We start from the raw sequence: 23,561 nt of genomic DNA, 5'->3' as shown, positions 1-23,561 counted from the left end.
TGTCTGTCTGTGTCTCTGACTGGAGAGTCTCTTATCGCAATCGATTGCTTGGAACCTGGTGTACCCCTTGTTTCATTAGACCTAGTCTCAGTCCCAGAAACCTGGCTGTCAGTGCTACATTCCCCTGGAAGTCCATCACCCCCTACATTTTCCAAACAACGTAAGACTGGGATAGCCACAGGAGACTCCTGCACTACCTGCCTACCCCCTCCTACCTTTCCTGGAAATCACACATCTACCTGACTGTTTCTTTGGTTTACCTCCCTCCCAGCAACTGCCATCCATCACACCCACTAGCTTCTGTAAATTTCTCATTGCCTCTAAATGCTGCTCCAACCTATCGAGCGATCTGATAGAATTCACAGTCAAACACACTTCCTGTAGACACAATCATCAGTAATATGGAAACTTTCCCTAATCTCCCACATTCCACAGGAAGGGCATATCACTGTACTAAAGGCCGTCTTTGCACAATAACAATATACAGACCCACAAAATAGCACAGAGATACTGCTCTAAAAGCACTGCTTCAGGCTAGCTTAGTTGCTATGCTTTTATATTTTAAAAGTTAAATCAAGAGACCAGTCGCAATAACAACATAACAAAAAACCCTACTCTACTCACTATTGTAGATTCACACAAGTAACACAGTAAGGTTGCACTTTAGAAGGCCACTTAGCTGCTCCCCTGCTGTGACCTCCCACACACAGGTTTTTCCAAGGTCAGCTCTGAATTTCGGTGGGTTTATTTTTTCTTAGAACAAACTCTGATTTCCAAAGATACCTGAAACGGGACAGCAAAGGGCAGAGCTGCGCAGTTCACTGCAGTGTCAAACAGCAGTGTAGGTTTCTCTCTCTGTTTGAATCGCTGCCCATTGTGGTCAGTACCTTTGTCTCACTTCCTCCATTTCAAAGTTCCATTGTTTTGATTTTTTTTCCCGAAAGTTCCAAAACAAATCAACAGCTTAGAAAACTGAGATTACTGGTCCAAGAATTCAAAGAAATCAGTTTAACTGAAGATATCTCAAAGAAGGGGCTGCTCTTATAGCCAGAATTTCTCCCCATTTTCATCCAGAATTACCCAGAATCATTTTTGTATTGTCAACGAGAGATAGAACATAGAACATAGAACAGTACAGCACAGAACAGGCCCTTCAGCCCACAATGTTGTGCCGACCATTGATCCTCATGTATGCACCCTCAAATTTCTGTGACCATATACATGTCCAGCAGTCTCTTAAATGTCCCCAATGACCTTGCTTCCACAACTGCTGCTGGCAACGCATTCTATGCTCTCACAACTCTCTGCGTAAAGAACCTGCCTCTGACATCCCCTCGATACTTTCCACCAACCAGCTTAAAACTATGACCCCTCGTGCTAGCCATTTCTGCCCTGGGAAATAGTCTCTGGCTATCAACTCTATCTATGCCTCTCATTATCTTGTATACCTCAATTAGGCCCCCTCTCCTCCTCCTTTTCTCCAATGAAAAGAGACCGAGCTCAGTCAACCTCTCTTCATAAGATAAGCCCTCCAGTCCAGGCAGCATCCTGGTAAACCTCCTCTGAACCCTCTCCAAAGCATCCACATCTTTCCTATAATAGGGCGCCCAGAACTGGACGCAGTATTCCAAGTGCGGTCTAACCAAAGTTTTATAGAGCTGCAACAAGATCTCACGACTCTTAAACTCAATCCCCCTGTTAATGAAAGCCAAAACACCATATGCTTTCTTAACAACCCTGTCCACTTGGGTGGCCATTTTAAGGGATCTATGTATCTGCACACCAAGATCCCTCTGTTCCTCCACACTGCCAAGAATCCTATCCTTAATCCTGTACTCAGCTTTCAAATTCGACCTTCCAAAATGCATCACCTCGCATTTATCCAGGTTGAACTCCATCTGCCACCTCTCAGCCCATCTCTGCATCCTGTCAATGTCCCGCTGCAGCCTACAACAGCCCTCGATATTTTGTTCTAATGTGAATTCATTCCTTCAGCCATCATTTCATTGTGCACTTACCTCAAACTTAGTAATGTGTGTGGATTTATGTAATTTAATGACTAAATTGCATTTAAGCTATTAAAATCAGAATACTTTACGTAGAGACTAATGTCTTGTTGACAACTGGAGTGGACGATCTCTTTAATTTTACGTTATAAAAGATTGCATCGCTCTTGGTGTCAAAGAGGTATATAGCACAGAAGCAGGTCCATCAGTCCAAGCCGTCCTAGCCAACCAGATTTCCTAAACAAAACTACTACCGTTTGCCTGCGTTTAGCTCATATCTCTCTAAACCATTCCTATCCATGTACCTGTCCAAATGTTTAAATGTTGCACTTGTACCCTTGGTGATTTACTTTATCTGTGCTTCTCATGATTTTATAAACCTATGCAAAGTCACTATTCAGCTTTCTATGATCCAGGGGACAATGTTCCAACCTATTCATTCTCTCCTTATGACTCAAACTTTCTAGCCTTGCTAACATCTTTTTACGTCTTTTTTACACTCTTTCCAGTTTAATAACATCCTTCCTACACCAAGGCGACCAGAACTGTATGCAGTACTCCAAATGCGGCCTCATCAATGTCATATACAGCTGTAACATTGTTAGGTTCGTTTTTTGGAGACTCTCACGGACTTGATGCAATAGCAAGACATTGACCTGGCTACAAAAACACAATTCTTTATTATTAAGCAAGTACAAGCTGTGGAGGATCACTGTACTCAACCCGGCACAGAGTGCTGAGTTCCCTAAGCGATTCTCCCTGAACAGCAAACAGTACCCGCTTTTTATACTCTATTTTGGCTGATACACAAAACAATTACTACATTTGGAACATAAAGAGATACAGCACTGATTGTTCATGAAGTGAATGATAACGACAGGATATGATTTCAAGTCGCCGAAGTGTCTTGCTTGAATAAAGGTCACTGACCTGGCCACTTCAGGAGAAACAGAAATTTGATACCTTTACAGAAGTTTCACTCATTTACAGAATTACGGAAATCTCACACCTTTACAAACGTTTCCCACCCAATCCTATTCAGGCAGGAAGTTTAAGACAGTTTCCACATACCTCTGTTTAAGAAGATAAGGAGCATAAAAATTAATTGGATGTTATCTCATTAATATCTCATTCCCTCCTTTTATCACTCCATGATAACCCACACACCCCTGAACACTATGGGCCATTTAGCATAGCCAATCCACCTAGCCTGCACATTTTTGGGACTGTGGGAGGAAACTGGAGCACCCGGAGGAAACCCACGCAGACACGGGGAGAATGTGCAAACTCCACACACACAGTCGCCCGAGGTGTGAATCGAACCCGGGTCCCTCGTGCTGTTAGGCTGTAGTGCTAACCACTGAGCCACCGTGCTGCCCAAAGTTTAGTTGTGCAAGTTCTTTTTTTTTTACACACTGATGGGGCCAGGAAGCATCATGGGGATGGTTAGTGGCATTTACTAAAGCATGTACACAACAAGTCCCAGTACCAGTAAAACAAAGCGAATAGCTGTTAGGATTCATACAGTTGGTCCCTCCCTTCCCAGGCGTAGGATTAGTACCTGTACAATTGGAGGGGCTGTTAACCACCAATTCTATGCATTTACTCTGCACACTCCTCTTCCAAGTTCCTCCCTCCCCTTGGCAATGCCTACCAGAATAATCAACTTCATAGAGTTGGTGAGGGTTCCATCCTGGTGTTGCTACAAATAAAGCCTCTACAGACTGTGCTAGTGGATAACACGCTGTTCGATTACCATGCAGTTGGGTGTGTGTCCTATAAAACAAATTGTCCTCCAACCCACGCATGGTCTGAACAATACTCAGTTCAATGATTAGTTGCAAGCTGGTGAGTGGACCCATTGTTTGCAGTCACGCAGGTAGATCCAGCAATTCTGCCCCTTGACTTTGAGGGCTGTCGGAGTCTGGAGAAGCACTTGAAATGGCCCTTTCAACCCTGGTCCAAGCCCAGTTCCGAATGAGCACAAAATCGCCTATCTGTGCCCATGAAGAGCAATTCTGATTCTTAAGGTCCTGGTCAGATATTCGTGAAGGTGGTCCAAGGACGCACTTTACCTGTGACTGGAGAAACTTTAGGGACACCGTTAGCTGCTGAAAGTACTTTTGCATTTTCTCACCCATAACATTCACGTGTATTTGAGTGGGTGGGCCGGTATTGGCATCCCCGGGTGTCCTACTGGGTTGGCCATAGACTATCTCTGCTGCCGAGAGTCCAGTGGTAGAGTGTGGTGTTATTCTCATGTGGTACAGAACTAGGGGAAAAACCTTTAACCAGTTACGGCTGGTTTTGGATGTTAGCTTAGTCAGTTTAGCTTTGAGAGTTCCGTTAGCTCTTTCCACTGTCCCTTCCACCTGGGGGGTGGTAGGCACAGTGGAATTGTTGTTGGATGTATAACGCATCACACAATTCCTTATTAATCTTTCCACAAAGTGCGGGTCATTATCCGAACTAATTTGTCGAGGCACACCAAACCTTGGTATTATCTCAGTTAATAACAATTTTACAACCATTGAGGCTTTGTTATTTGTCGTTGGGAAAGCCTCTATCCACCTACTGAATACGTCAGCAATCACAAGACAATACTTTCAACAATGTACATGCGGTAATTCAATAAAATCTAGCTGAATACATTCAAGTGGTCCACCTGGCAAGGGTGTTCTTCCTGGTGAGCATCTCACCCCCTGACCAACATTGTTTTGCTGGCATGTCAAACATGATGCTATACGAGATTGTCGATGCCACCTCCACATTAGTTTGAGCCCCCCCCCCCCCCCCCCCCCCCCCCCCCCCACACACACACACACACCGTGTCTGCTCAGAAGGCAGAACGTTTTGCCCTCACCTGTGCTTGCAATCTGGGCTGCGTCAGCCAGCTGGGGGTGCTACCAGGTATGGAGCATGATACCACTCATACCCAACTTGGCAAAGATGGGATCAGACTGAAGACAATCAATGAGCAAAGGCAATACACACTTGGCCGATTGGAGTAACCCAAAGGCCTGATGGCGCAGAATGTGAATATCCATGTGCCTTCCAAATTTCCTTTTCAGAGGCAGGGGCGTCACCCTGCCAGCGCTGAACAGTTACAATATCTGGCATGCCCATTGTGTTCGAAGAAGGTGAGCGAGTTATTGCCTGCTTGTTCATAGAGGGCACAATAAAAGTTTGATCTGCAGCAGCCTGTTTAGCAGTGTGATCAGCCCGAGCGTTGCCCTGAGTAACTACAGAGTTGTCGGAGGGATGGGCAGCACATTTGATAATAGCCAAGTGTCTAGGGAGGAGGATTGCCTGAAGAAGGTTTTTAACATATAAGGAATTCTGGATGGATGCACCTGAGGATGTTAAAAACCCACGCTGAGACCACAGTTGTCCAAAGTCTTGGGAGACGTCAAAGGCATACCGAGAGTCAGTGTAAATATTTGCTGACCTCCCTGAGGCTAGATTGCAAGCACAGGTGAGGGCAAAACGTTCTGCCTTCTGAGCAGACACGGGGGGGGGGGGGGGGGGGGGGCTCAAACTAATGTGGAGGTGGCATCGACAATCGCGTGTCCAGAGAGGGAGGTACCCAAGGGGGACATGGAGGAACTGCTGTCCACAAACAAGGTGAGGTCTGGAGAAGGGAGAGGGACATCGGTAAGGTCCGTTTGCGGAGAGGTTAGAAATTGTTTCCTTAGGGAGCAGTCATGTGGGCGTTCTAAGAACTCATCTTGGTGGAGGGGGGGTGCAGGTGTTCAAAAACATGGCTGGGTTAATGTGGAGCAGAAAGAGAATGTCAAGAGGGAATTGTTAAGGAGTGCGATTTCATAGTGGCTTAAACGTGCCTGGGTAAGGTGTTGAGTCTGGTGGGAGGAGAGGAGGGCTACAATGGCAGGTGAGGTGTAGATGGTAAGAGGCTGGTCGAGAGTAACATTAGAGGCCGCAGTGACTAAAGAATAAATTGCAGGAAGAATCTGAGAACAAGGGGGTAATACCTGAGCTACAGAGCCCAGGCGGGTAGAGTAGTAGGCAACTGGTCATTTGCGATCGCTGTGAGTCTGTGTCAAGACTCCAGTAGTGCACCCATCCAGAACATTAACATATAGTTGGAAAGGCCTGTCATATATTGGTCTTCCCAAAGCTGGTGTGGCAGCAAGGGCTGTTTTTAAGTCTGTAAAGGCTGACTTTTGTTTTTTTTAGGGAGGGTGAAGGTTTTTGGGGCTTTACAAGAAGCCAAAAGGGTCAGTAGTTTAGTAAGTAAAGTTACATTAGGGAGCCATGGTCGACAGTAATTAACCAGTCTTAAAAAGGTCCTCATTTGTTTAGGGGTGGTGAGTGAGGGCGTCATAAGAATCGGGGCAATGTGCTCGGGGGGAGCGTTCATTCTCAGGCGCTGAGCAGAATTCCTACGAACTGTACCTGTCGTTGGGTCTGTTTAACCTTTGCAGCGGGCACAACATATCCCTAAGAGTGGAGAGCGTTGAAAAGCCGGTTGGTATCGGCAACATTAGTACATTCCGATGGACTTGCTAAAAGCAAATCATCAATGTACTGGATAACCGTGGCGCCATCCAAGAGTTGGAGATGTTGGAGCTGGCAGTGCAAGACCTGGGAAAATAAGGTGGGCAAGTGAACGAATCCTTGGGGGAGACGAGTCCAGGTATACTGCTGGCCCTTAAAAGTAAAGGCAAACAGATACTGAGACCCCTTATCTAAAAGGAATAGCAACAAATACATGTTGCAAGTCCGCAATGGTGAAGACACAAACATCCGAGCGGATGTTACTGAGGATACTGTGAGGATTAGGGACAATTGGATGTAAGAGTTAGACTACCTTATTTATTTGTCTGAGGTCCTGGACCAGTCTCCATTCCTGGCAGCCATGTTTAGGGACGGGTAGAATAGGAGTATTGCAAGGCGATTGGCAAGGGACCAATATACCTTGTTGGAGGAACGAATCTCTCAAGGAGGTTATCCTTCCACTGCCTCAGGTTTGAGGGGATACTGACGTATCGAGGGTAATGGTGCTCCCGGGATGACCTGTATTTTGACGGGGGTGATCAGAGTATATCCTACCTCCGTGTGGAAGCAGACCACAGGTCTGGAGAAAGCTCCACCGAGGAGCTACGATAAGGGTGGTGGTGATGTAATGGCCTAGAGGCAATAAAAGGATTGCAATAAAATGTAATGACACAATCAGCCAACTGCGGTGAAGAACCCTTCACTTCCAGATCTGACTGTTGGAGCAAGCGGTCTGCCAGAAATCCCAAGGACAGCTGGTATTCACAGTCAGTGTATGGTGAGGGGACACCAGACCCGAATAGTGCCGTAGGTGGGGTGGCACCACCACCAGAAATGCTGATCCTTCCTTTCCCTCAATAAACCCTATTTTAGTAACAGATAAACTTGATCCTAGATGGGGGCGTGTAAATAGCAGCCAATTCACGTGAAGCACCTGTAGGGTCATAGCACAAGGTAACATGAGGGCTAGGGATCTGTAGAGGAGGGGTGAAGTCTTGAGGAGATAAGTCAATTGTCCACCATTGTGGCGATTGATGAGCCCAAAACTCGCTTAATTGGGTCACTTTTTATGCTAATACCCTTGTTGAGACAGAGAATTTCAATTTGAAGAAGGCACAACAAATCCCTCCCTACTAAATTAACTCCCAAATTGAGGGTCTGGGCAAATTGAATAACACAGGTTTGAGGGCCAAATTGGACTGTCAATGGTTCTGTAAAAGAGTAAGTGTTTTCCTGTCCGGTAAGCCCACTAAGACTTACTGAGGCAGGTGAGAGCTTAACCCCATATCGCTGTACACATGAAGCATCCAGCGTAGATGCCATGGCCCCAATATCAGTCATAAAGGGCATTGCTACACCTTGTACAGTTAGATTAACAATTGGTTCATCCCCCGGATCTCCTAGTCAAAATGCGCAAAGTATGGGGCGAAGGTAGTTAGGCTGAGAAAGGATTACTCGTGGAAAAAGGTTACCTTCTTACTTACGGTCTCCCTTGAGCTTGATTCTGAGGACAATCTCTCTTCCAGTCATCCCAGCTGCCACAGTTAAAACATCTCTGGGCAGAGCCGGGTGTTCTGCCTCACGGCAGAGAGACACTGGGTCTACAGAACGTGGGAGCGGATGCGTATGGCACTCCATATTGAGGAACAGTAGGACCATGTGGATGGGTGGCATAACCATTACTGTAATTGTCAACTCAACCAGGAACATAGTACTGGGGTTCCATTTGATATGCCCTCGCTAATTCAAAGTCCGACGCGAGAGATACTGGGTATTTGGATCTGGGTTGGCGTGAGGGATGCTGCACCATGTCATACTTGGCACTGGTCGGTTTGGATTTCTTAGCAGTGTCCCAGTAATAAGTCAAGGCTCTCTCATCTGGGGACGAGTGTTATCTGGCCAATCCATGTTATTAGTACAAATAGCCGTCGCCACAGCCTCAGGTAAACACTGCAGAAAAAGAGCATTGAACTGTGGTGGGGGATTCCTTACAATGTAGGCAGTATCACCAGCACAGGTGGAGCAGAAGTGGTTCCGGAAGTCAGGGCTGTCCTCCCCGGGTTTGCACTCTAGCACCTTGGTAACATCTATCAGCTGCTGTAAAGTTCACTTAAGTGCATCTTTAATGGTTTGAATATTGCCCAGGATGTAATCAATGAAGTCATCAGGATTAGTCTTTCGATCAGGGGCCCTTGACGTAACTAAACACATCTCTTGAAATTGTTGATGACTTTTTTTTACAGGGGTCCTTCTTTAGGGGATGATTATCTGAGGGCTCCTTCCAAACACTGACGTCAGATTCATTATCCTCCCCCGTGACTCGGGCCTCTTCACTACTTTCAGAATTGCTAGGGAACACTAGAGGGCCGAGAAAACTGCACACAGGGCTTATGTTTTTTCGGGCTCCCCTGTGAGTCTTAAAAGAATCGGCCGTCCCTCCTTTGGTCCTCTAGCGGTCTGTTCCGTATCCTGTTTCTTGTTTGTCTGTTTAGTTTTAGACCTAGTACGACAGGAGATAGGGTCTGTGAATGGCCCCTGAGTCGGATGCATGGCAGAAGGAGAAGCCGCGGGTTCAGCAAGAGAATTGTGTGGGCTGGTTACTGAAAGGCCTGGAGATTCTATGGCAGGAGGTTTGGTCTGGCCTGGCCTCGGACAGCGTACGGTGGCAGTGGTAAGGACACAGGCGATTGCTGGGTCTTATGATAATGTTGGGATGCCTGTAGGTTTAGGTTGGCCAAAGACGGGTAGAGTTATGGAGGGGATAGCAGTCCTGCTGGGGCAGAGGGGTGCCTCCCCCAGTCCTCCTTCTCTTGCTCACCTGTGTCATTGCTTTGGAACAACATTGGCAAGCCAGATATGTCAGGAGGTACCTCCGATTTTTTATTTTCCGTCAACTCAGCCCGCTGCTGTAATCCCTGTTCTCTGTTTTGTCTTTCCCTTTCCAGCCTTTCTTGTTTAACCCTTTCCTGTTCATTCATCTCATGATCCTCACACTGCAGCTTTAAAACGTCCCAAGTTTTTTGTTTCCCCTCATTATCACAGGCGCTAATCCCTCCCCTACATGCATTATCCACCCAACTGGCCAGTCTTGATTTCTCAGTCAGCTCCTCAGTTTCTTTTCTCCAGATGACATTAACCGTTTCCATTTGCTTCCCGCATTACGTGTCCATGTTGCCTCCTCGGCTTTAATATGTAGATCTACATCCCACCTTCCCCCTAATGGCCAATTCTCATTTCCCAATTTTTTGTTTCGGCATGCCGACAGACGCCTGAACTACTGCATTTTCAGGGTCATCCCGACATAACCGATGCAAAGGGGTTCCGACACCTGACTTATCCAACGTCTGTCCCGTTTTAACGCTTTCTTACTTATTTCTGTATACTATTCCAGTGTCCTTGGTCTTCACTTCAGGGCCCTGACGGTCTAAGGCAGGGTGGTTGGGACAAACACTGTAGTTATCCTTTACCTATGTTCCAGGGACTCGAACCCCAGTATTTTAACCTCCAAATTCCCGACCCTTACCTGGGGACTCGAACCCCTGTCACCAAGGGACTCTAACCTCCAGGAATTAGTTTATCATAGCCCTGGGGACTCTATCCTCCAGGCATTAGGATTTATCAATGTCCAAGATCGTGAGTCATCTCGGGGTTCCGTAAGTACAGAGCCACGTCGGGACGAGGGGTTGCACGGGTAGTAGGTTAGTGAAAGAGACCAAGGCAAATCATACCTTGTTGTCCCGTCCATCTCGTGCCACCGACACCCGAACGATCACTTATTCAGTCCTCTGCGTACGACCTCTGTAAATGTTGGAACACTGCTCGCAGCACAAAATGTTAGGTTCGTTTTTCAAAGACCCTCAAGGACTTGATGCAATAGCAAGACATTGACCTGGCTACAAAAACACAATCCTTTATTAAGCAAGTACAAGCTGTGGAGGATCGCTGTACTCAACCCGGCACAGAATGCTGAGTTCCGTAAGCGATTCTCCCCAAACAGCAGACAGTATCCGCTTTTTATATTCTATTTTGGCTGATACATAAAACAATTACTACATTTGGAACATAAAGAGAACAGGATACAGCATTGGCCGTTCACGATGTGATTGATAATGACACTGTGATTTCAAGCTGCTGCAGTGATAGAATGCGATTTTAAGTCGCCGAAGTGTCTGGCTTGAACAAAGGCCACTGACCTGACCACTTCAGTAGAAACAGAAGTTTCACCCTTTACAAACGTTTCCCACCCAATCGTATTCGGGCAGGAAGTTTAAGACAGTTTCCACATACCCCTGTTTAAGATGATAAGGAGCATAAAAATTAATGGGATGTTATCCTATTAACATCTATTCTAAGGAACATAAAAATTAATGGGATGTTATCCCATTAACATCTCAACATGACACCCCAACTCCTGTACTCAGTACTGTGACCAATGAAGGCAAGTGTGCCACATGCCTTCTTCCCCACTCTGTCTACTTGTGATGCCACTTGCAAGAAACTATGTACCTACAGCCCCGAGTCTCTGTTTGACAACACTCCCCAGGGCTCCACCATTAACTGCCTAAGTCCTGCCCTGGTTTATCCTACCAAAATGTAATGCCTCATATTTATTTGCTTTAAACTCATCTGCAATTCCTTGGCCTACTGGCCCAATTGATGAAGATCTCATTGTACCCTTAAATAAACTTCTTCACTGCCCACTATACCACCAAGTTTGGTATCATCCATAAACTTACTAACCATAATTTCATATTCTCATTCAAATTGTTTATATAAATGACAAACAACAGTGAACCCAGCAGTGATCGTTGTGGCACATCGCTGGCCACAAGTCTCCAGTCTGAAAAACAGCCCTCTTTCACCACCCTCTGTCACTTATCATGAAGCCACTTTTGTATGCAAATGGCTAGCTCTCTCTCTCTCCCTTGTGTTCTAACCCTACTAACCAGTCTACTATGCAGCACCTTGTCGAAGGCTTTGCTAATGTTCATATAGAGAATGTCTGCTGCCCTACCCTTGCCTGTCTGCTTGCTCACCCCATCAAAAAACTCAATCAAATTTTTAAGACACAATTTCCCATGCACAAAGCCATGTTGACTATTCCTAATCAGCCCTTGCCTTGTCAAATGCACATCGATCCTGTCTCTCAAAATCTCCTCCAACAACCTACTCACAACCAATGTTAGGCTCAGCAGTCTGTCATTCCCTGGCTTTTTCCTTGCAGACTTTCTTAAATAATGGCACATCATTACCTATCCTCCAGCCTTCCAGCACCTCACCTGTAGCTGTTGATGATACAAATATCTCTGCTAGGGGGCCCTGCAATTTCTTCCCTAGCCTTCCACAATGCCCTGGGAATACACTTGATCTGATCCTGGGAATTTGTTTACCTTGATGGGTTTAAAGATGTCCTGCATTTCCTCTTCTGTTTCAAAACATCATTATTTACTCCCCCTGAGTTCCCTGTCTCCCATGTCTTCTTCCATGGTAAATATTGACAATAAATATTTGTTTAGGATTTTACCCATCTCCTCTGGCTCCACACACAGATGGCCTTGTTGATCTTTCAGGTGCCCTATTCTCTCCCAGGTTACTCTTTTCCCCTTAATATTCTTAGGGTTGTAGATGTATACAGCACAGAAACAGGTCCTTTGGTCCAACTTGTTCATGCCAAACAGGTATTCTATATAAATCTAGTCCCATTTTTCAGCGTTTGACCCATATCGCTCTCAACCCTTTCTATTCATGTACCCATCCAGATGCTTTTTAAATGTTCTAATTGTACCAGCCTCCACCACATCCTGTGACAGGTCACTCCAAACACGCACCACCCTCCATGTGAAAAAGTTGCCCCTTAGGTGCTTTTCATATCACTCTCCTCTCACCTTAAGTCTATGCCCTGTAGGTTTGGACTATCACCCCCTGGGGAAAACACCTTGCCTATTTACCCTATCCATGCTGCTTATTATATTATAAACCTCAATAAGGTCATCCCTCAGCTTCCAATGCTCCAGGGAAAATATCCCCAGACTATTCAGCCTCTTGCGTACAGTTCAATCCCTCCAACCCTGGCACTACTCTTGAAAAGGCTTAGAAAAGACTTTCAAAGTCTCACAACATCCTTCCTTTAGGAGGGAGACCAGAATTGCTTGAAGTATGCCAGAAGGGGCCAAGCCAATGTCCTGCACAGGCGCAACATGACCTCCCAACTCCTATACTCAATGCACTGACCAACGTCATTTGGTAAGCATACCAAGTGCTTTCTTCACTGTCCTATCTACCTGTGACTCTACTTTGAAAGAACTATAAACCTGAACTCCAAGGTCTCTTTGTTCAGCAACATTCCCCAGGAACTTACCATTAAGTGTATAAATCCTGCTCTGATTTGCCTTTTCAAAATGCAGCACCTCATATTTATCAAAATTAAACTCCATCTGCCACTCTTCAGCCTGTTGGCGCATCTGATCAAGATTCTTGTAGAATCTCTTTGGATTCTCCTTAATGTTATCCGCCAAAGCATCTCATATTCCCCTTTTTGCACTCCTGATTTCCCTCTTAAGTGTACTGAAAGAACAAAGAAAATTACAGCACAGGAACAGGCACTTCAGCCCTCCAAGCCTGCGCCGCTCGAGATCCTCAGTCTAGCATGTCATCTCCTTTCTAAGGGTCTGTGTCCACTTGCTCCCCGCCCGTCCATGTACCTGTCCAGATACATTTTAAAAGATGCTAACCTGTCTGCGTCTACCACTTCTGCTGGCAACGCGTTCCAGGCACCCACCACCCTCTGTGTAAAGAACTTTCCACGCACATCTCCCTTAAACTTTCCTCCTCTCACTTTGAACTCATGACCCCTAGTAATTGAGTCCCCCACTATGGGGAAAAAGCTATCCACCCTGTCTATACCCCTCATGATTTTGTAGCCCTCAATCAGGTCTCCCCTCAATCTCCATCTTTCTAATGGAAATAATCCTAATCTACTCAACCTCTCTTCATAGTTTGCACTCTCCATACCAGGCAGCATTCTGGTGAACCTTCTCAGCACCCTGTCCAAAGTGCCCACATTCTTTTGGTAATGTGGCGACCAGAACTGTACACAGTACTATAAATGTGGCCAAACCAAAGTCTTATACAACTGTAACATGACCTGCGAACTCTTGTACTCAATACCCCGTCCGATGAAGGAAAGCATGCATATGCCTTCTTGACCACCCTATTGACCTGCGTTGCCACCTTCAGGGAACAATGGACCTGAACACCCAGATCTCTCTGTTCATCAATTTTCCCTAGGATTTTTCCATTTACTGTATAGTTCACCCTTGAATTTGATCTTCCTAAATGCATCACCTCACATTTGCCCGGATTGAACTCCATCTGCCATTTATCTGCCCAACTCTTCAGTCTGTCTATATTCTGCTGTAATCTCTGACAGCCCCCTTCACTATCTGCTACTCCACCAATCTTAGTGTCATCTGCAAACATTCTGATCAGACCACCAACACCTTCCTCCAAATCATTTACGTATATCACAAACAACTTTGGTCCCAGCACAGATCCCTGTGGAACACCACTAGTCACAGGTCTCCAATTTGAGATACTCCCTTCTACTACTACTCTCTGATTCCTGTTGCCTAGCCAGTTTTTTATCCATCTAGCTAGCACACCCTGGACTCCATGTGACTTCACTTTCTCCATCAGCCGCCCTGAGGAACCTTATCAAATGCCTTATTGAAGTCCATGTATGTGACATCTACACCCTTTCCCTCATCAATCAAATTTGTCACGACCTCAAAAAATTCTATTAAGTTGGTAAGACATGACCTTCCCTGTACAAAATCATGTTGCCTGTCACTGATAAGCCCATTTTCTTCCAAATCGGAATAGATCCTATCCCTCAGTATCTTCTCCAGTAGCTTCCTAACCACTGATGTCAGGCTCACCGGTCGATAATTACCTGGATTATCCTTGCTACCCTTCTGAAACAAGGGGACAACACTAGCAAGTCTCCAGTCCTCTGGGACCTCACCTGTGTCTAAGGATACTGCAAAGATATCTGTTAAGGCCCCGGCTATTTCCTCTCTTGCTTCCCTCAGCAACCTGGGATAGATCCCACCCAGACCAGGGGACTTGTCCACCTTAATGTCTTTTAGGATACACAACACTTCCTCCTTCCTTATGTCAACTTGACCTAGAGTAAGCAAACATCTATCCCTAATCTCAACATCTGTCATGTCCCTCTCCTTGGTGAATACCGATGCAAAGTACTCGTTAAGAATGTCACCCATTTTCTCTGACTCAGCGCATAACTTTCCTTCTTTGTCCTTAAGTGGGCCAATCCTTTCTCTAGTTACCCCCTTGCTCTTTACATATGAATAAAAGGCTTTGGGATTTTACTTAACCATGTTTACCAGCAATGTCTCATGTCCTGTCTTAACCCTCTTAATCCCTCGTTTCAGATTCGCTGTACATTTCCCATATTCTTCCAAAGCTTCGTCTGTCTTCAGTTGCCTAGACCTCATGTATGCTTCCTTTTTCCTCTTGGCTAGTCTCTGAATTTCACCTGTCATCCATGGTTCCCTAACCTTGCCATTTCAATCCCTCATTTTCACAGGAACATGTCTTTCCTGCACGCTAATCAACCTCTCTTCAAAAGCCTCCCATATATCAAATGTGGATTTACCTTCAACAGTTTCTCCCAATCTACATTCCCCAGATCCTGCCAAATCTTGGTATAGTTGGCCTTCCCCCAGTTTAGAACTCTTCCTTCAGGACCACTCCCATCCTTGTCCACGAGTATTGTAAAACTTACGGAATTGTGGTCGCTGTTTGCAAAGTAGTCCCCGACTCTGATTTCAATCACCTGACCGGGTTCATTCCCCGACACCAGGTCCAGTATGGCCCCTTGCCGAGTTGGACTACATACGTACTGCTCTAGACAACCCTCCTGGACACACCTTACAAATTCTGCTCCATCTTGACCCCTAACACTGAGTGAATCCCAGTCAATGTTGGGAAAATTAAAATCTCCCATCACCACCAGCCTGTTTCTCCCACACTTTTCCATTATCTGTTTACATATTTGTACCTCTATCTCACGCTCGCTGTTGGGAGGCCTGTAGTACAGACCCAACATTGTTACTGCATCCTTCCTATTTCTGAGGTCTACCCATATTGCCACACTGCTCGAGTCCTCCATGGAGCCCTCCTTCAGTACAGCTGTGATATCGTCTCCTACACCCCCTGTACTCTTCAAGGGATTCACTTCTTGATCCCAGCTGTCTATATCTGACATTTGCCTCCTTTTTCTTGACTCGGACCTCAACATCTCTAATCATTCAGTGTTCTCTACTTCTGCCAGTCTTGCCCTTCACTCTGACTGGAAAATGCCCTTGACAAGTATGTACCTGCCAGGCAGGGAGGAAGTGGTTTACTAAAGAAGTGGAATCTCTTGTCAAGAGGAAGGAGGAGGCTTACGTAAAGAGGAGACGTGAAGTCTCAGTTAGGGAGCTTGAGAGTTACAAGTTAGCCAGGAGGGACCTAAAGAGAGTAAGAAGAGCCAGGATGGGACATGACAAGTCTTTGGCAGGTAGGATCAAGGAAAACCCTAAAGCTCTCAATAAGTAAGTCAGGAATAAAAGAATGACCAGAGAAAGATTAGGGCCACTCAAGGACAGTAGTGGGAAGTTGTGCGTGGAGTCCGAAGAGATAGGAGAGGCGCTAAATGAATATTTTTCGTCAGTTTTCACATAGGAAAAAGACAGTGTTGGTGAGGAGAATATTGAGATACAGGATATTAGACTAGATGGGATTGAGATTCATAAGGAGGAGGTGTTAGCAACTCTGGAAAGTGTGAAAATAGATAAGTTCCCTGGGCCAGATGGGATGTATCCTAGGATTCTCTGGGAAGCTAGGGAGGAGATTGCAGAGCCTTTGGCTTTGATCTTTATGTTTTTACCTTCTGCAGGAATAGTGCCAGATGACTGGGGGATAACAAATGTTGTCCCCTTGTTCAAGAAGGAGTAGAGACAACCCTGGTAATTACAGACCAGTGAGCCTGCCTTCGGTTGTGGGTAAAGTGTTGGAGAGGATTATAAAACGTAGGATTTATAATCATCGAGAAAGGAATAATTTGATTCGGGATAGTCAACAGTTTTGTGAAGGGTAGGTCATGCTTCAGAAACCTTATTAAGTTCTTTGAAAAGGTAACCAAACAGGTGTATGAGGGTAAAGCTGTTGATGTAGTGTATATGGGTTTCAGTAAAGCGTTTGATAAGGTTCCCCACAGTAGGCTATTGCAGAAAATACAGAGTCATGGGATTGAGGGATCAGAAATTGGCTAGCTGTAAGAAAGCAGAGGATGGTGGTTGATCGGAAATGTTCACCTTGGAGTTCAGTTACCAGTGGTGTACCGCAAAAATCTGTTTGTGGCCGCTGCTGTTTGTCATTTTTATAAATGACCCGGTTGAAGTCGTAGAAGGATGGGTTACTAAATTTGTGGATGATACTAAAGTCGGTGGAGTTGTGGATAGTGCGGAAGGATGTTACAGGTTACAGAGGGACATAGTGGAGCTGTGGAGCTGGGCTGAGAGGTGGCGAATGGAGTTTATTGCGGCAAAGTGTGAGGTGATTCACTTTGGAAGGAGTAACAGGAATACAGAGTACTGGGCTAATGGTAAAATTCTTGGTAGTGTGGACGAGCAGAGAGATCTCAGTATCCACGTGCATAGATCCCTGAAAGTTGCCACCCACGTTGATAGGGTTGTTAAGAAAGCATATGGTGTGTTAGGTTTTATTGGTAGAGGGATTGAGTTTCGGAGACATGAGGTCATGTTGCAGCTGTACAAAACTCTGGTGCGGCCACACTTGGAGTAATGCATACAGTTCTAGTCGCCACATTATAGGAAGGATGTGGATGCATTGCAAAGGGTGCAGAGATTTACCAGGATGTTGCCTGGTATGGAAGGAATGTCTTATGAGGAAAGGCTGGGGGACTTGAGGCTGTTTTCGATAGAGAGAAGAAGGTAAAGAGGTGACATAATAGAGACATACAAGATGATCAGAGGAGATAGAGTGGACAGCGAGAGCCTTTTTCCTCGGATGGTGATGGCTAGCATGAGGGGACATAGCTTTAAATTGAGGGGTGATATATAGGGCAGAAGGCAGAGGTAGGTTCTTTATTCGGAGAGTAGTAAGGGCGTGGAATGCCCTGCCTGCAACAGTAGTAGACTCGCCAAGTTTAAGGGCAATTAAATGGCCGTGGATAAAGATATGGATGATAATGGAATAGTGTAGGTTAGAAAGACTTCAGATTGGTTTCACAGGTCGACGCAACATCGAGGGCCGAAGGGCCTATACTGCGTTGTCATGTTCTATGTTCTGTGCTCTGTGCTCTGTGCTATATACTCTGTGCTAGTTCTGAACTCTCATTATCCCTCTTTTGAACGCTCCCACTTGCCAGACATTTCTTTACTTCCGAACAGGCTTCCCAATCGACTTTTGATAGTTCCTGTCTAATAAAGTGAAAATAGGCCTTGCCCAAATTTAGAAATTTAACTTGTGGCCCAAGAAAAGTATCCTTTTCTTAACTATTTTAAACTAATAGAATTATGGCCGCTGGTTTCATAGTGGTCTCCCTATAGCACCTCAGTCAATGCCGTGCTTTATTTCCCAGGAGGAGGTTGGGTTTTGCCAGTCTCGCATAGAGCCATTCAGATATTGATTGAGAAACTTTTCCTGAACACATTTATCAAATTCCTCCCAATCCAAGCCCTTAATGCTATGGCCACCCCAAGCTATGTTTGGAAAGTTAAAGTCCCCTAATATTAAAACCCTATTATTCTTACAGCTACTGCGATCTTCCTACATATTTGTTCCTCAGATTCCCACTGACTATTGTGGGGCCTATAGTACAATCCCATCAAAGTGATCACTATTATTACTCACTTCCATCCATCTAACCTCACTGGACGATCACTCAGGAATATTCCATCAGTACTGCTCTCACGTTTTCCCTGATCAAAAACAACAGTGCCCCTCTTTTAAGATAACAAAGTGTGAAGCTGGATGAACACAGCAGGCCAAACAGCATCTCAGGAGCACAAAAGCTGACGTTTCGGGCCTGGACCCTTCATCAGAGAGGGGGATGTGGAGAGGGTTCTGGAATAAATAGGGAGAGAGGGGGAGGCGGACTGAAGATGGAGAGAAAAGAAGATGGGTGGAGGGGAGGGGATAGGTCAGTCCAGGCAAGATGGACAGGTCAAGGAAGAGGGATGAGGTTAGTAGGTAGGAAATGGAGGTGCGGCTTGAGGTGGGAGGAAGGGATGGTGAGAGGAAGGACAGGTTGGGGAGGCGGAGACAGGCTGGGCTGGTTTTGGGATGCAGTGGCGGGAGGGGACGAGCTGGGCTGGTTGTGTGATGCAGTGGGGGGAGGGGAAGAACTGGGCTGGGTTTGGGATGCAGTGGGGGAAGGGGAGATTTTGAAGCTTGTGAAGTCCACATTGATACTATTGGGCTGCAGGGTGCCCAAGCGGAATGAGTTGCTGTTCCTGCAATCTTCGGGTGGCATCATTGTGGCACTGCAGGAGGCAAATGATGGACATGTCGTCTGAGGAATGGGAGGGGGAGTTAAAATGGTTTGCGACTGGGAGGTGCAGTTGTTTATTGCGAACCGAACGTTTGTGTTCTGCAAAGTGGTCCCCAACCTCCGCTTGGTTTCCCCAATGTAGAAGAAGCCACACCGGGTACAATTGATACAGTATACCACATTGGCAGATATGCAGGTGAACATCTGCTTAATATGGAAAGTCATCTTGGGGCCTGGGATGGGGGTGAGGGAGGAGGTGTGGGGGCAAGTGTAGCACTTCCTGCGGTTGCAGGGGAAGGTGCCGGGTGTGGTGGGGTTGGAGGGCAGTGTGGAGCGAACAAGGCAGTCACGGAGAAAGTGGTCTCTCCGGAAAGCAGACAAGGGTGGGGATGGAAAAATGCCTTGGGTGGTGGGGTCGGATTGTAGATGGTGGAAGTGTCGGACGATGATGCGTTGTATCCGGAGGTTGGTGGGGTGGTGTGTGAGAACGAGGGGGTCCTCTTGGGGCAGTTGTGGCGGTGGCGGGGAGTGAGGGATGTGTTGCGGGAAATGCGGAGACGCGGTCAAGGGCATTCTCGACCACTGCGGGTGGAAAGTTGCGGTCCTTGAAGAACATGGACATCTGGGATGTGTGGGAATGGAATGCCTCATCCTGGGAGCAGTCGGAGGCGGAGGAATTGGGAATAAGGGATGGAATTTTTGCAGGAGGGTGGGTGGGAGGAGGTGTATTCTAGGTGGCTGTGGAAGTTGGTAGGCTTGAAATGGACATCAGTTTCTAGCTGGTTACCTGAGATGGAGACTGAGAGGTCCAGGATGGTGAGGGATGTGTTGGAGATGGCCCAGGTGAACTTGAGGTTGGGGTGGAAGGTGTTGGTGAAGTGGATGAACTGTTCGCGCTCCTCTGGGGAGCAAGAGGTGGCGCCGATACACTCATCAATGTAATGGAGGAAGAAGTAGGATTTGGGGCCTTTGTAGGTACGGAAAAGGGACTGTTCCACGTAACCTACAAAGAGGCAGGCATAGCTTAGGCCCATGTGGGTACCCATGGCCACCCCCTTAGTCTGTAGGAAGTGGGAGGAATCGAAAGAGAAGTTGTTGAGGGTGAGGACGAATTCAGCCAGGCGGATGAGGGTGTCGGTGGAGGGGGATTGGTTGGGCCTGCGGGACAGGAAGAAGCGGAGGGCCTTGAGGCCATCTGCATGAGGAATACAGGTATATAGGGACTGGACGTCCATGGGGGCCAGGGAATTGGAAGTCCTGGAGGATGTGGAGGACGTGGTGGTGTCACAGACGTAGGTAGGGAGTTCCTGGACCAAAGGGGAGAAAATGGAGTTCAGATAGGTGGAGATGAGTTCGGTGGGGCAGGAACAGGCTGAGACAATAGGTCAACCAGGGCAGTCAGGTTTGTGGATTTTGGGAAGGTGATAGAAACGGGCTGTGCGGGGTTTGGGAACAATCAGGTGAGAGGCTGTAGGTGGGAGGTCCCCTGAGGTGATGAGGCCATGGATGGTATTGGAGATGATGGTTTGGTGCTCGGGGGTGGGATCATGATCAAGGGGACGGTAGGAGGTGGTGTCAGAGAGTTGGCGTTTGGCCTCGGCGATGTAGAGGTCAGTGCGCCGTACTACCACTGCACCTCCCTTGTCCGTGGGTTTGATGGTGAGGTTGGGGTTGGAGCGGAGGGAGGGGAGGGCTGCCCATTCTGCAGGGGGAGAGGTTGGAGTGGGTGAGAGGGGTGGAGAGGTTGAGGCGGTTAATGTCTCGACGGCAGTTGAAGATGAAGAGGTCAAGGGAGGGGAGGAGGCCTGGGGGTGGTGTCCAGGAAGAGGACTTGTGTTGAAGGCGGGTGAAGGGGACAGTGGAGGAAGGGTGAGGCTCCCGGTTAAAGTCGTAAGCGTGGAGGTGAAGGCGGAGGAAAAACTGCTTGATGTCCAAATGTGACTGGTATTCGTTGATGTGTGGGTGGAGGGGGACAAAGGTGAGCCCCTTGCTTAGGACTGGCCGTTCGTCCTCAGTCAGTGGGATGTCCGGGAGGATGGTGAAGATTCGGCAGGGCTCAGTGTGGCTGTCTTCTCTGCGCTTGCTGGCTGTGGAGGTTGTGGGCGGAGCGATGAGGTCGTCGGCTGTGGGCGGCGTTCTGTCGGCAGTGGGCGGCGTTCTGTCGCCGGTGGGAGGAGCGGGGCGGGCGGCAGCAACAGCGGTGAGGGTGATGTGTGTGGTGTTAGTTCTGGAAGCGGAGGCGGTGACTGCAGCAGCGGTTGCGTTCGCGGTCCCGGAAGCGGTGTGTCTGGCAGTGGCGGATGTGACGTCATTGGTGCGTTCACCGGCCGTGTCCTCATGGTCAAAGGTGGCGGGTGCATGGTGGAGGAGGTGCAGGGGCAGGCTCGGGATTTGGGAGGTGCAGGAATCCTTTTTAAGGTGGCAGGAGCCGGTGAGTTTGTTGTACTTATGATTTTTGGAGTCCAGTAAAGCTGAGTAGAACTGGGTAATAAAATGTGAGGCTGGATGAACACAGCAGGCCAAGCAGCATCTCAGGAGCACAAAAGCTGACGTTTCGGGCCTAGACCCTTTATCAGAGAGGGGGATGGGGGGAGGGAAATGGAATAAATAGGGAGAGAGGGGGAGGCGGACGAAGATGGAGAGTAAAGAAGATAGGTGGGGAGGTAGGGAGGGGATAGGTCAGTCCAGGGAAGACGGACAGGTCAAGGAGGTGGGATGAGGTTAGTAGGTAGATGGGGGTGCGGCTTTGGGTGGGAGGAAGGGATGGGTGAGAGGAAGAACCGGTTAGGGAGGCAGAGACAGGTTGGACTGGTTTTGGGATGCAGTGGGTGGGGGGGAAGAGCTGGGCTGGTTGTGTGGTGCAGTGGGGGGAGGGGATGAACTGGGCTGGTTTAAGGATGCAGTAGGGGAAGGGGAGATTTTGAAACTGGTGAAGTCCACATTGATACCATATGGCTGCAGGGTTCCCAGGCGGAATATGAGTTGCTGTTCCTGCAACCTTCGGGTGGCATCATTGTGGCAGTGCAGGAGGCCCATGATGGACATGTCATCTAGAGAATGGGAGGGGGAGTGGAAATGGTTTGCGACTGGGAGGTGCAGTTGTTTGTTGCGAACTGAGCGGAGGTGTTCTGCAAAGCGGTCCCCAAGCCTCCGCTTGGTTTCCCCAATGTAGAGGAAGCCGCACCGGGTACAGTGGATGCAGTATACCACATTGGCAGATGTGCAGGTGAACCTCTGCTTAATGTGGAATGTCATCTTGGGGCCTGGGATGGGGGTGAGGGAGGAGGTGTGGGGACAAGTGTAGCATTTCCTGCGGTTGCAGGGGAAGGTGCCGGGTGTGGTGGGGTTGGAGGGCAGTGTGGAGCGAACAAGGGAGTCACGGAGAGAGTGGTCTCTCCGGAAAGCAGACAGGGGAGGGGATGGAAAAATGTCTTGGGTGGTGGGGTCGGATTGTAAATGGCGGAAGTGTCGGAGGATAATGCGTTGTATCCGGAGGTTGGTAGGGTGGTGTGTGAGAACGAGGGGGATCCTCTTAGGGCGGTTGTGGCGGGGGCGGGGTGTGAGGGATGTGTTGCGGGAAATGCGGGAGACGCGGTCAAGGGCGTTCTCGATCACCATGGGGGGAAGTTGCGGTCCTTAAAGAACTTGGACATCTGGGATGTGCGGGAGTGGAATGTCTTATCGTGGGAGCAGATGCGGCGGAGGCGGAGGAATTGGGAATAGGGGATGGAATTTTTGCAGGAGGGTGGGTGGGAGGAGGTGTATTCTAGGTAGCTGTGGGAGTCGGTGGGCTTGAAATGGACATCAGTTACAAGCTGGTTGCCTGAGATGGAGACTGAGAGGTCCAGGAAGGTGAGGGATGTGCTGGACATGGCCCAGGTGAACTGAAGGTTGGGGTGGAAGGTGTTGGTGAAGTGGATGAACTGTTCGAGCTCCTCTGGGGGGCAAGAGGCGGCGCCGATACAGTCATCAATGTACTGGAGGAAGAGGTGGGGTTTGGGGCCTGTGTAGGTGCGGAAGAGGGACTGTTCCACGTGACCTACAAAGAGGCAGGCATAGCTGGGGCCCATGCGGGTGCCCATGGCCACCCCCTTAGTCTGTAGGAAGTGGGAGGAGTCAAAAGAGAAGTTGTTGAGTGTGAGGACGAGTTCAGCTAGGCGGATGAGAGTGTCGGTGGAGGGGGCCTGGTCGGGCCTGCGGGACAGGAAGAAGCGGAGGGCCTTGAGGCCATGTCCATGCGGAATGCAGGTGTACAGGGACTGGACGTCCATGGTGAATATGAGGTGTTGGGGGCCAGGGAATTGGAAGTCCTGGAGGGGGTGGAGGGCGTGGGAGGTGTTACGGACGTAGGTGGGGAGTTCCTGGGCCAAAGGGGAGAAAATGGAGTCCAGATAGGTGGAGATGAGTTCGGTGGGGCAGGAGCAGGCTGAGACGATGGGTCGACCAGGGCAGGCAGG

General features: G+C 47.9%; 1 protein-coding gene across 10 annotated transcripts in view; it reads left to right on the top strand.

Annotated features, from left to right (window-relative positions):
* Window positions 1-23,561, top strand: part of phactr1 (phosphatase and actin regulator 1) — a 537,086-nt gene that overhangs the window by 230,348 nt on the left and 283,177 nt on the right. Inside the window, exon 1 of one of the 10 annotated variants that reach the window (XM_048521357.2) lies at window positions 9,151-9,195. The exons of the other annotated variants lie outside the window; for them this stretch is intronic. The gene's annotated coding sequence lies outside the window, so the exon portion shown is untranslated. Of the gene's footprint in view, window positions 1-9,150; window positions 9,196-23,561 lie in introns of those variants that run through there. 10 annotated transcript variants of the gene reach the window in all.

Source organism: Stegostoma tigrinum, chromosome 2, assembly GCF_030684315.1.
Source record: "Stegostoma tigrinum isolate sSteTig4 chromosome 2, sSteTig4.hap1, whole genome shotgun sequence".
NCBI lineage: Eukaryota > Metazoa > Chordata > Chondrichthyes > Orectolobiformes > Stegostomatidae > Stegostoma > Stegostoma tigrinum.
The sequence above is the reverse complement of the archived record's forward strand: the minus strand, read 5'-3'. Positions and strand labels throughout refer to the sequence as shown.